The sequence below is a fragment of the Phyllostomus hastatus genome, unplaced genomic scaffold (genome assembly GCF_019186645.2).
Source record: "Phyllostomus hastatus isolate PE091 unplaced genomic scaffold, TTU_PhHast_1.1 phas_contig_40, whole genome shotgun sequence".
NCBI lineage: Eukaryota > Metazoa > Chordata > Mammalia > Chiroptera > Phyllostomidae > Phyllostomus > Phyllostomus hastatus.
The window spans coordinates 28,083,702-28,095,580 of NW_025333872.1; positions in this window are offsets into that span (position 1 = coordinate 28,083,702).

Below are 11,879 nucleotides of genomic sequence, written 5' to 3' on the forward strand. Positions count from 1 at the left end.
ATGGCAATCTTAAAATAGCAATGTCATACATACAGTGTATATGTATTTCTTGCTCACATTATGTTATGTTCTCTTCCTTACTGTCACTTTTCAGTAGTTTTTCCCTAGCTGTGCACTGAAATCATGTCTTCTATGTGTGTTTTCTACTTCCATCTTCTACTTCCAGGACTCAGACTTAAGTAGCTTCCCCTTTCCTGGATATGCCTTTCTTACACAGGAGAGCTAGGAACCAGAAAGAGTCCACAAAACTACCCAACTGCACTGTGACCTTTGCTTGGATGTGGTGTGTATCACACCCACTCGCATAACATTAGCCAGATCGGGTCACATGGACAAGCCCAGCATCGATGGGCTCAGACAGTGTACTGCTTTCAGAAAGTAGAGAGTTTGGGAGGAGAACTATTTGTGAACAATAAAACAATAAACTACGTGTGGTAAATTCCAGTGTTTACTTAAACCCACAGTTACGAAGGTACTACAAAATTGGAGCTGCAAAACAAGCAGGAACAGTATGAGAAAGAAAAATGACAATCTCACTCATGAATACAGATACAAAAATTCCAAACAAGACAACAAACCAATCCATAATGAGAACACAGCTATCAAAACCCAGAAATTAACATCAATATAAAAACAGTTAACTAATCTATAAAGTTTATTCAAATTTCATCAATTGTTCCACTAATTTACTTTTTCTGAAACCAGAAATCAATTCAAGGTCATGCATTATTTTGTCATGTTTCCTTAGTCTCTTTTAATCTTAGGCAATTTTTTATTTTTGGGGGGGCTTCCATGACTGATACTTTTGAAGAGTCCTGGCTAGTTAGTTTGTAGCATGCTCCTTAGTTTATGTTCATTTTATGACTCCCAATGATAAGATTCAACTTCTACATTTTTGGTAAGAGTAGCATGGAAGTGACATGCCGTGTCTGAACATCCTATCAGGAGCATGTGACATTCATGTGGCTCCTTAATGGGGATGTTCTCGTTAGTCCACTGGTTAAGGTAGGCTCTGCTAGATCTTTCCATTGGGAAGATACTACTGTGTTCCCCTTTGTGTAAACAAACAGATGTCTTGTGGAGAGATTCTTTGTGACTATGTATATACTGTTTCCCATAATTCCTCTTCCCACTATAATAGTTCCCAGTAACTATTGATAATGCTTAAGTGCAAAAATACTTACGATGACATTTGTAACAATGGTGATCTTTTATATCCATATTTCTTTCTATATTTAATAATTTAAATTCTCCCATGAGAAAGAGCTTTCCTTTCTCCCCCTCATTTATTCAATTACTCATTTATATCATCATGATTTTGTGAATATTTGTTTTACTCTGTGTGTTAGAATTCATTACTCTCATTATTTTTTCATTGTTCAAATTTTCTTAGCTTTGGCCATTTGGAGGCACTTTGGGCTGGCTCCTGTGTCATTTTGAAATGTCTCCATGATTCTTGAGCACTTGTCTTTTGGACTAAAAAGATGTTCCAGGCTCATCTTGTAGTTACCCCATCCCAGCCCCAGAATCAGCTGTTTCTTCAAGGAGCTCTGGTTGTTTTAATTGGAAACTGAGGCTTAAAAATGAAGATCTGGATGCTAGATGTGCTAATTGCCATTGAGGTATTATTGCTTTTAGAGCCCCATCAATGCACTGAGCTAGGAAATATAACTATTCATGTATAGTAAAGAATAATTATATAACACATGCATTTATTTATAAACACATATGCACCCATTTGTAGATGTATATTTAAATGTATATGAAAACTAATGAACTCATACTGATACTGATTTCAATCCCACCTCAGAATTCATTTTAGGCAGCCTCTTTTCTTGTTTGTAAACTCCTTTCTCAAACAGTAAGAAATCTGGCTCTCATTATCTACGTTTTTACTTATTAGTCAACCTTACATACACATCAGTTAGTCTCGGAATTGCTAACTCATACCTCTGTGAAAAACAAGTTTACTAACTAGAGCACAATATTTGTACATAGTGCTTTTATCTTTAGACTCCAAATATGTTGTCAAAATACTCTTTCGGGAAGTTATTTAGGTTAGCTTTTTCTTCTGGCCCCTGTACTGTGTTTGTTTATTCATCTGTAATATAGTTTGATTCCATCTGCAAATGTCTGTTTTCCACTGGGGGTTCCTTCTGCATCCTGCTTGATTTTAATTACACATTTGTTTTATGAGTCTGTGGAACCTTAACATGTTTCAAAAAGTCAGAGTTACAGAAAAACACATGCTCATACTTCCCCTCATCCCTTCCACAACATTTCCATTTTTCCATTCTTTCCACCTTATTCCTCCAACCCACCTCCAGAGGTAACTGCATCAGTTTCCTGGTGCTGCTGAAGAAATTACCACAACCTTCATGGCTTAAAACAGCCCAAGCTTATTCTTTCACAACACCATGGGCTGAAAGGCCAAGATCAAGGGGTCAGCAGGACTATGTTCCCTCTGGGTGCACTGGGACATTCTGTTCCAGCTGCTTCTAGCTGCTCGTGGTCACCAACCATGCTTGGGATTGCTTGCCTGTAGCAATCAACAATAAGTTATTGCAACATTGCAGAAAACCCTGGTTATTTTCAGTGAAGACACTTTCCTACTAGAGAATGGAGTCATTAGACATAGAAATGGTGAGCTAAAATATAAAACATCAATACATTCATTTATTGAAAGAGCACATTTTGGGCTTCTACTTCAGGTTACACATTCAGTCTTGCCATGAGGTACAAAGGTAAACTTGGTCCATGATGATATCAGTTCTCTTCGGCAGCTTGAAGATGTGTCCAGATGGAATCTGTTTTCCCACCACCCTCCAAAACACTTTTCTCTTTATTCCTTCTTATCTGATGGAGTAAGCACTACCACCACCCATGTATAAACTGGAGCAAAAAGTTTAGGAAGTACCCTTGAAAGTTATCTTTTGAGGGGAAATTTTACTTTATCTCCTTAATATAATGAAAGTCCTATTATTCCATGACTACTGTGTATTTTTCATCTATTAGCCACTCTTCTCATTCTATGTTTAATCTTCCTAATCTTACCTGAGGAATGCTGAAATAATCTCAGTCTCTGATTCCACTCTTGCCAACCCACATTCTCTTACCTTCTAGACCCAAATACATTCCCTTGCAGCTATCATCTTGTAAAACATGTATGTAAAAGTATGTTATCTTTGAATACTCTGATTTAATGTTTCCTTTTTGCCTTTAGAGTCATATCTTCAGAGCTTAGTCAGGGTCCCAACATCTTGTGGGCCCTGTGTCCCTCAGCACACACCAAGCAACCAGGCAGGAGGGTTTGGAGGACTTCTACCTTAAAGATTCCTTTATGAATAAACACAAAAACATATTCATTCAATGAGCAATGGTGGCCTCCCTGCTTCTTTCAGGAACTAATTAGTAATTTGGTTAAACAACATTAACACCTCTTTCACAAAAGAACATAAGTTTTCTTACCCTTTTTCAGATGACGATGAATTATAGCCCTGACACTAGTCAGCAGGTTTTGCATATTATTTGTTTTGTGTTGTTCCCAATGTGATTAGCTAATATGTCATCCTTATCATGAATTTGGGACACTTAGCGAAAATTTAGAATTCTAATATTATTAAAAGGTGAACCGAGAGTTTTAAACAGTCTGTGTCTTTATGAGCTTGTTTGTGTTTAGTTTCTTTTTTTATTTTTGAGACTATGTGGGGATTTTTGCCTTACTTCATTCATTATAGAAGGTACAATATTTTGGTCTGTGATTGATCTCATTCCCTTCCTTTTCCCAGAAGAAAAGAGAAAGAAGTTATACGAGGAATTAGAGCTGTTATCAGGTTCAAAACATTTAATTGAACAATGCATTTGGTTACTTCTAAACATACTGAATTAATCTTCTTAGTTTTACCCTTATTATTAGTCAGGAAAGTCTAGGCTAGGCTGTCCCCAGTAACAAATAAATCCACAGAGGCTAAACATAACAAAAGTTTATTTTTCATTCAGTGTCTGCACCTTTCCTTAATCAAGTTCCTGTGTGTACCAAGACAAAGATACAGCTTTGTTCCGAACTACGGCCTGGCACCTTCTTTTGAGGTTTCCATGTGTGCCTACTTGAGGGCAGGCTGGGCTGGCTTATTCCAGCGCATCAGCTTCCAAGATGCCTTGGTTTAAAAGTGACACATGTCATGTCTACTTATATAGCTGTCACATGGTCCCCCTAACTTCAAGGGAACTGGAAAATGAGAAGGATTACATGAATATTCAATAGAAGTAAATGTCTCTGCCACAGGCCCACAGGTCCTGTTATCCCATTTCACAAAGAAGCTCTTATGACAGGAAAAATTTCTACTGTCAGTTTAAGGGCAAAAAAGAAATTAAACCAACAACACTAGAAATTGTATTTGTTTGTCATATGTTACCAGTTCAGTTGGCTTTATAAATGATTGAATATCAGTCATTTTATAAAAACCTCACTAGGAAGTGAAGCAAGAAAGTTCTAATGAATGCAAAATCAGACAGGAGGTCCCATTAGCAGGCAGCAGAACACATGCAGTATGTCGAAAGGGCACTGGGTGAAGAATTCCTTATTCCTAGCTTTGCACATATTGGTGTTCTATAAATACTAGAATGAACTCCCAATGTAATCAGATAAAGCCTCTCCTTGCCTGTATCCTTAACTATAAAATGAAAAGATGTCATTACTTAGTTTTTTTCATGTCTAAAGTTCTTTTAGTTATAGAATGATAGCAACCCAACCTTCAAAATGAATATCGCTGATTTGTTTTAAGTAATCATTCTCAAAGTGTGATCTGGGGATCCCTGAGACTCTCTTAGGGTCTGTATGTTATTATAATTATGGATATACATCATTATGCATTTGTCCAAATCCACAGAATATGCACACCTGGTGTGAACCCCAAGACCTCATAAACTGTGGACTTGGGTAATTATGATGTGTCAGTGTAGTTGCATCCTTGGTAATAAAGTGTACCATTCTGATGAGTGATGATGTTAGTGGAGGAGGCTGTGCATGTGTGAGGGCCAGAGGATCTATGAGACATCTCTGTCTCTCTCAGGTTTTTGGAAACCTAAAATTTCTTTAAACACATAAAGTCTTTAATAAAAGACACCAGTCATTTTGGGTTAGGGCCAGACCTAATTACCTTATTGAAATTTCTTATCTTTATAAAGACTCATTCTCCTAATAAGGTCACAAAAATTTTAAGGGGGATTTGGGTGGTGACACTACTAAACCTATAACAGCACCCAACATCACACAGCTATCAATTGGGAGGGTTCTGTATTCTGATCTTCTGACATTATCCATTGCATTTTCTGCTAAAGTGATATTTCCTAAAGTATGGGCTACCTTTGTCAGAACCACATGAGTGTGCAGATGCATGTGTATGTTCAATTCAGATTCCGAGGCCCCACCTCGGACCTCCTGAGTCAGATACTTTGAAGATGAGAGACTGGATTTCTATTTTTTTTAATACAATCAATAGCATTAATTTGTTTGTTGTATAGTGCTATAAATTTTAATACTTGTATAGACTCATGTAACCATAAGTACAATCAGAATACAGAACAGTTCTTTACTCCTCCCAAAGTTCCCCCATGGTGTCCCTTTGTGTTCATAATCCCATCCCTAATGCCTGCAATCACTGGTCTGTTCTCCATTACTGCAGTTATGTTTTTTAAGACTGTAAGTACATATATAGTATGCCACATTTTGGCATCATCTCCTTTATCTCCTCATGCCTTTGAGATTCACACAAGTCATTGCATGTATCCATGGTTGTTCCCTTCTTATTTCTGAGCAGCATTCCACCACATGGATGTATCAGGATTGGTTTATTCATTCACCCATTACATGATATTTGGATTGTTGCCAGGTTTTGATAATTATGAATATGTATAGCTGCTGCATACATTTGTATCCAGGTTTTTGTGAGAACATAAGTTTTCATTATGACAGGTAAATATTTAAGAGTGGGATTGCTGGGTCATACGGAAATTGTACAGCTAACTTTGTAAGAAACTGCCAAATTGTTTTCCAGAGTGGCTGTACTATTTTGCCCTTAAATCTAATGTTTTAACAAGCATCCTGGGTTATTCTTTAATGCAGGATAGTTTAAAACTTCTGCCTAATGCCTCCAGTGGTTCATACAGAGTGCAAAGCTATTCGTAATGTTAAGACATGTAGTAAATGGGGCTTTTTTCCTCTAAGGTAACATTCACTGTCTATATCAAGTAAGTTGTAATCCATATCAGAATTCTGTTATCTATACTTTTCTCCAATTTAAAATGTTTCTCCAAAGACAGATATAAAAATATTCACAGAAATATGTCTTCACATCTAATAATAACTTGTTGTTTATTACCAAAATGCTTATTAGAATAATTTTTAAATGCATTATTTTAAATATATACAGAGAGAGGAGATTATACATAAATAGTTGTGTTAAATAGTTAATGCAGATTTCTCTTTGGAAGTATATATTATTTATAAAAACTATCTCAGGTATGTTTTTTAATTTTGAAGATTTCCATAAGCAAACAAAAAAAATGATTGAAACCTACCCCAGTAACAATCTAAACTCATATGAATCCCTGATGAAGGAAGGAAGGGAACATGGACCTGGAAAGAGACTTGACTGGGCGGTGGGCACACGATGCAGTGTGCAGATGATTTTTATTGAGGTGTACACTTGAAACTTGCATGATTATGGGAACCAATGTCACTCCAACAAATTCAATTTAAAAAAATCTCTTGCACATTGAAATTTGTCTTTTTGTTTTGTGGGGAGTTGTCAGTCATCACGGCACACAGGCAGTCAATTGGCTGGGTAAGAGCACAACAAACATCTCATGCCCTATACATAGTACCAGGACATCACTGATCTCAATCAATATCACATACAAAAATGCAATTGGGCCAGTGAAAATCATTAAAAGAAAATAACTTAAAGCCTTGTGTATGCTATTTGGGTAACATTGATTTCTACATCCATTACTGGAATCTATTTGGTACCATATATTTTCTGCAATATAATTACTTAATTATTTGGGGGTATGGAGTTAACTGAAATTCCATATATAGTGTGGTAATTGAAAAATGTAACATGAAAATGAATTTCTAATAGAAACTAATTCTGGCATGTGCCAAATGACTCTGATGTGGCAAAAAGTTTAGTAACAGTAACAGTCTGTTGTTCTCTTCTCAGGTGTGTATTTTATATTAGTTAAATTACCTGTATCCTTGCTTCTTAGCCTTAAATTGGGAATAAACTAACATTATTGAAAATTGCTCAAAGCACCTCTCTTGTTTTGTTTTGGAGGAATAATTAATTAATATAAAGTGCTTTGGAAATTTCATATGCTATTAACTTCTTTAAAAAAGTCCTTTGGTGCTCAACAAAAAAATCTAATTTTTGCACTAGATTAAAATTTTGTTTTCTTTTATTGGATTGTATTTTTGCAAAGGTGCTACATAACTGAATATTGATGGAGCCTTTGTCATAAGGATCATAATTTTAGTACATTTTATCATAAATCTTTGAAGGATAACACTTCAGTAACTACCAAGTTTCATCAGAAGGGTTTAAACATGTTTGATGACACATTAACAGTACAAAAAAGTCATTTTTGTAATTTTTAAAGCATCAGATATTCTGGATGATTTATTTGCTCATGTGCTAAGTTACCCTTACACTGTGGGTGAATATCCAGGATTAACATGTGGCCTGGCTTATGAGAATGTTACCTGTGTATCAGAACTGGACGTGTTGATTGTTGATCTGCCACTAAACTATACTCAATGCTTCTAATCCTCAATTTCCTATGTATAATGTGAAAGTTTATATTTTACTGGATACAGGTACTGGAAAGGTTAATTGGTACTGCAAACTTCAGTTTTCCTGATCATGTGGAAATTTCCTCTGGAAGACTATTTAAGAAAGACTAAAATAGACTATTCAAATTTTCACCAATCTGTCCTTTGCTATAATTTTCAGAGGCACTGTATTAAAAATATTTCATACTTACTATGAAATATAATTCAGCAAATGTTCCCTAGACAGTCTCTAAATCCTAGTTGAGTTTACATTAGCTTCTTAACAGCCAAGCACAGAAACCTAAGCTCCTATGTGAATTAGTAAATGAATAAAGGGACGTAAAATCACCGAGTTCAGCTACCAAGCCAGGCAAAATCATGCGTGCACATGTTTGCAAGTGATATGAAAGAATAAAATTCTAACATAAGCAAGTTGAAATCCCTCTATTTGCACTGAAATTATTACTGAAATGGAAAGGAACAGAATAATAAAGGATGTCCTATTTATTACTGTTCTAATCACATATAGTTTTGTCTCTTGAAGAATGGCCTTAGAATTGATATTAGGAAGTTGAATACTTAAATCACAAAAACAGCTGAAGGGGTAAGGAAACAACTATTGCTGACATTCATGTATCTGAATACAAATTCTTTGTCTTAACAGATCAATGCACATGCATTCAGATGACTGACAAAGGGAACACACCTTCAGCAAACAGAAAATATTAAAACAATGACAATCTCTGAAGGAAATGATCTCTGTAAAACTTCAAAGCTTGACTGAGCAAGGGTGCTCAAAATTGAAAACAATATTCTGGAAAATTGTTTATTACTGCTTAGCAATTTCTGAATTTCATTTAGTCTAAGATGCCAGTCATTGGAAGGCACATGTTATTTTGTGTATGACTAAGAAAGAAAAAAAAACACTGCTAATTATAATTGTAAGATGTTATTATTTGTACCACTTTCAAGGCTGAAAAGAATGTGCATTATAGAATGAACAAAATGAAGTACAGAAAAAAAAAAAAAAAGAAACCCGTAACGATGGTGATTTGTCAAATGGATACAGGAGCCATGTGCAGAGCTCCTGAAAAGCAAAGTTAGAACAATTTGAGCAACAAAATAAGTAAAGGGATATTGTGTAGCCTGAAGTATAAAATAAAATTCCATGAGTTTATACTGATACAAATGACTGAATAAATAAATGGGAGAATAGACACACCTCCCACTCAGGAAAATTCTAAGTAGTTTATTATAGATGTACCACCCTCAAGGAAATGCAACATAACTTTCTATCCCTTAAGTATTGGTTGCACATAGTAACTTCCTTCTAACAGGTACTATGTGGAAAGGGGAAAAACGGATTATTTTTGCAGCAGAGAAATCTGACTAGGACTATCTCACCCAGAGATCAATATCAACATCAACAGTGTAAGTCATGTTGACAGTATGTACCCTTAATCGAGTGTGATGAAATGGCACTTTACCTCTGTGGTCTTCCTTCCCCAAACCCATAACTCCATTCTAATCTAGGGGAAAATGTCACACAAATCCCAGGAGAAGGCACCTTTGAATAGACCTGGTATGTGCTCCTCAAGCTCTCAGAGTCATCAAAAACAAGGGAAGTGTGAGAAATTATCACAACCAAGAAGAGCCTCAGCAGACATGATGACTAAATGTAACATGATTACATGGAGTCCTGGGAGAGAAAAATGGTAAAAAGTGGAGCTAAATCAGGTATGGACTTTGGTTAATAACAGTGAATAGACAGTGGTTCATTAATGGTAACACATGTACCATATTCATTTCGATGTTAACAATAGGCAAAATTGTGTGTGGGATATATAGGAACTCTCTGTACTACCTTTGTAATTTTTATGTAAATATAAAACTGTTATAAAGTAAAAATTTATTTTAAGATGTGCATTGTAGAATAAACAAAATACAATGTCTAAAGCACCAACTGGTGACAACAGATATTGCCCTCTTCTTTTTAATCAGAAGAAAAACTATTTGAACGTGTTATTGATTTGTGTATTTGCACCTAACAGACCCTTAATGAATTTGCCAAGGATAATTAATGAATATGCTATTTCATGTTGCAAATCTAAGTGAAAGAGAGAGTTCTTACGTTTATTGAGCTTCTTTATTTTTCAAAGCAAAATGCTATGCACTTAATTATTTAACAATTACATCAAACTCATGGGAATTTGGCCTGTTTTAAAATTGAAAAATCAAGATCTACACTGTTGAGAAACATGTCTGTAGTGCATTGTCTAGGGCTGTCATCAGAAAAGGGCAGACTGGGCAGCTTGAACAACAGAAATCCATTTTCCCATGGGTTGGCAGGGGTGGGGGGCAGCGACCAGTCTGAGATCAAGGTGTCAGCAGGGTTGGTTTCTTTCGAGGCCTCTCTCATTGGCTCACAGGGGGCTGTCTTCTCCCTGTGCCTTCACATGGTCTTACTCTTATGTGCATCTGTGTTCTACTTTCCTCCTCTTACAAGAGCATCAGTCACCTTGGATCAGGACCACCAAATGGCCTCATTTTAACTTAGTTACCACTTTAAAAACCTTATCTCCAAATATAGCCACATTCTAAGGGAGTGAATGTTAGGGTCTCAACATAAAGATTTGGGGAGACATAATTTAGCCCATAAAATGTCTAAATTGGTCTCCTGCTCCTTACCCCTGCTCCAGTGACGGCAGTGTGGTTCTAATCTAGGTCTTTATTACTCCAAAGCCTATCTTCATTCCTTTATAGTGTCAGTGTGGTCATTAGCCAAGATTTATTTGTCTCTTAGGATAGTTCAGCCACAAGAGAAGCTGAATTCATAAAATTTTTCAATGTGTTAATATGCATGGGACATTTTACTTCAAAGTGAGGGTTAGTGTTACAGAGGCATAATAGATTCCAATCAGACACACTTACATTTAGATACTTGTTCTTCTCTGTGTAACCATGCTACCTCACTCCCAAGATTGCAGGAACACTAAATGCGATTATACCAATAGAAACTTCACTTGAAACAGAATATTAGCCTATTCTGTATTTAGATAGAATAGTATTATACAATAGCAATTCTACCTGTCTAGTATGTTCAGTAAATATGTGAGGGGTACAATGAGAAATTCTTTAAGAATTTGGAAGTAAAAGGAATACGATTGCCTTTTGAGAGTGAAATGTCACAATCATCAGGTAGTGGATAAAAACAGTCTCTTCGAGCAGCAGGAGTTGATGTAATATGACTGGTGCTATTAATACCGCTCACGGAAGGATGTGTCAACCTGGGGCAGGGGTCAGACCACCCAGGGGCGCTTAGAAGAAGGAGCCACAGAAACAAACACTAGCAGAACCCATCTGGGTACTTTCAGGAAACAGAGAATGTAAGCCAGTCAATTTTATAAAAACACTAAGATCCGTTGCCAAGTTCCCAACTGGGCATTGAATTCTTCAGCTCAGGTGAGGTGCACACCATCAACAACCACACACTCCAACGAGCATCTCGTGCCTGAAAACCACTCTGACCTCACCGCCTGTACTGTTGGTGTGTTTGGAGGTGTTCAGTGACCTGTTATTTGCTTTTTTACTGTGAATAAATAAACTTTATGAACTTGGTTAATGTGATTAACTTATGGATCCAATATCTGTGTACTTAGAAAATCTGGTGTCTATCTCAGAAAGGTTGACTGCATTCCATCACACTCTGAATTTAACCTGTGAGGTCCAATTATTTAGCATTGCCAGATTCAGCAAATAAATATATAGAAAGCCCAGTCAAATTCAAATTTCAGATGAACAACAAATATTTTTAGTATAAATATGTATCATGTAATATTCAGTATATACTTATATAAAAAGTATCCCTTGTTCACCTGAAACACAGATTTATCTCGCCACTCTCTATGTCAGCTGGCAAGTGTGGAGAGACCTCTTTCAATGCAGCTCTTAGTGTTCATGTACTCACTGAAATCCCCAGCACAGACTCTGGCATGTAAATACTACAAATGATAGAACATTCTAGTTTTGTTTTGTTTTTGGGTTTTTT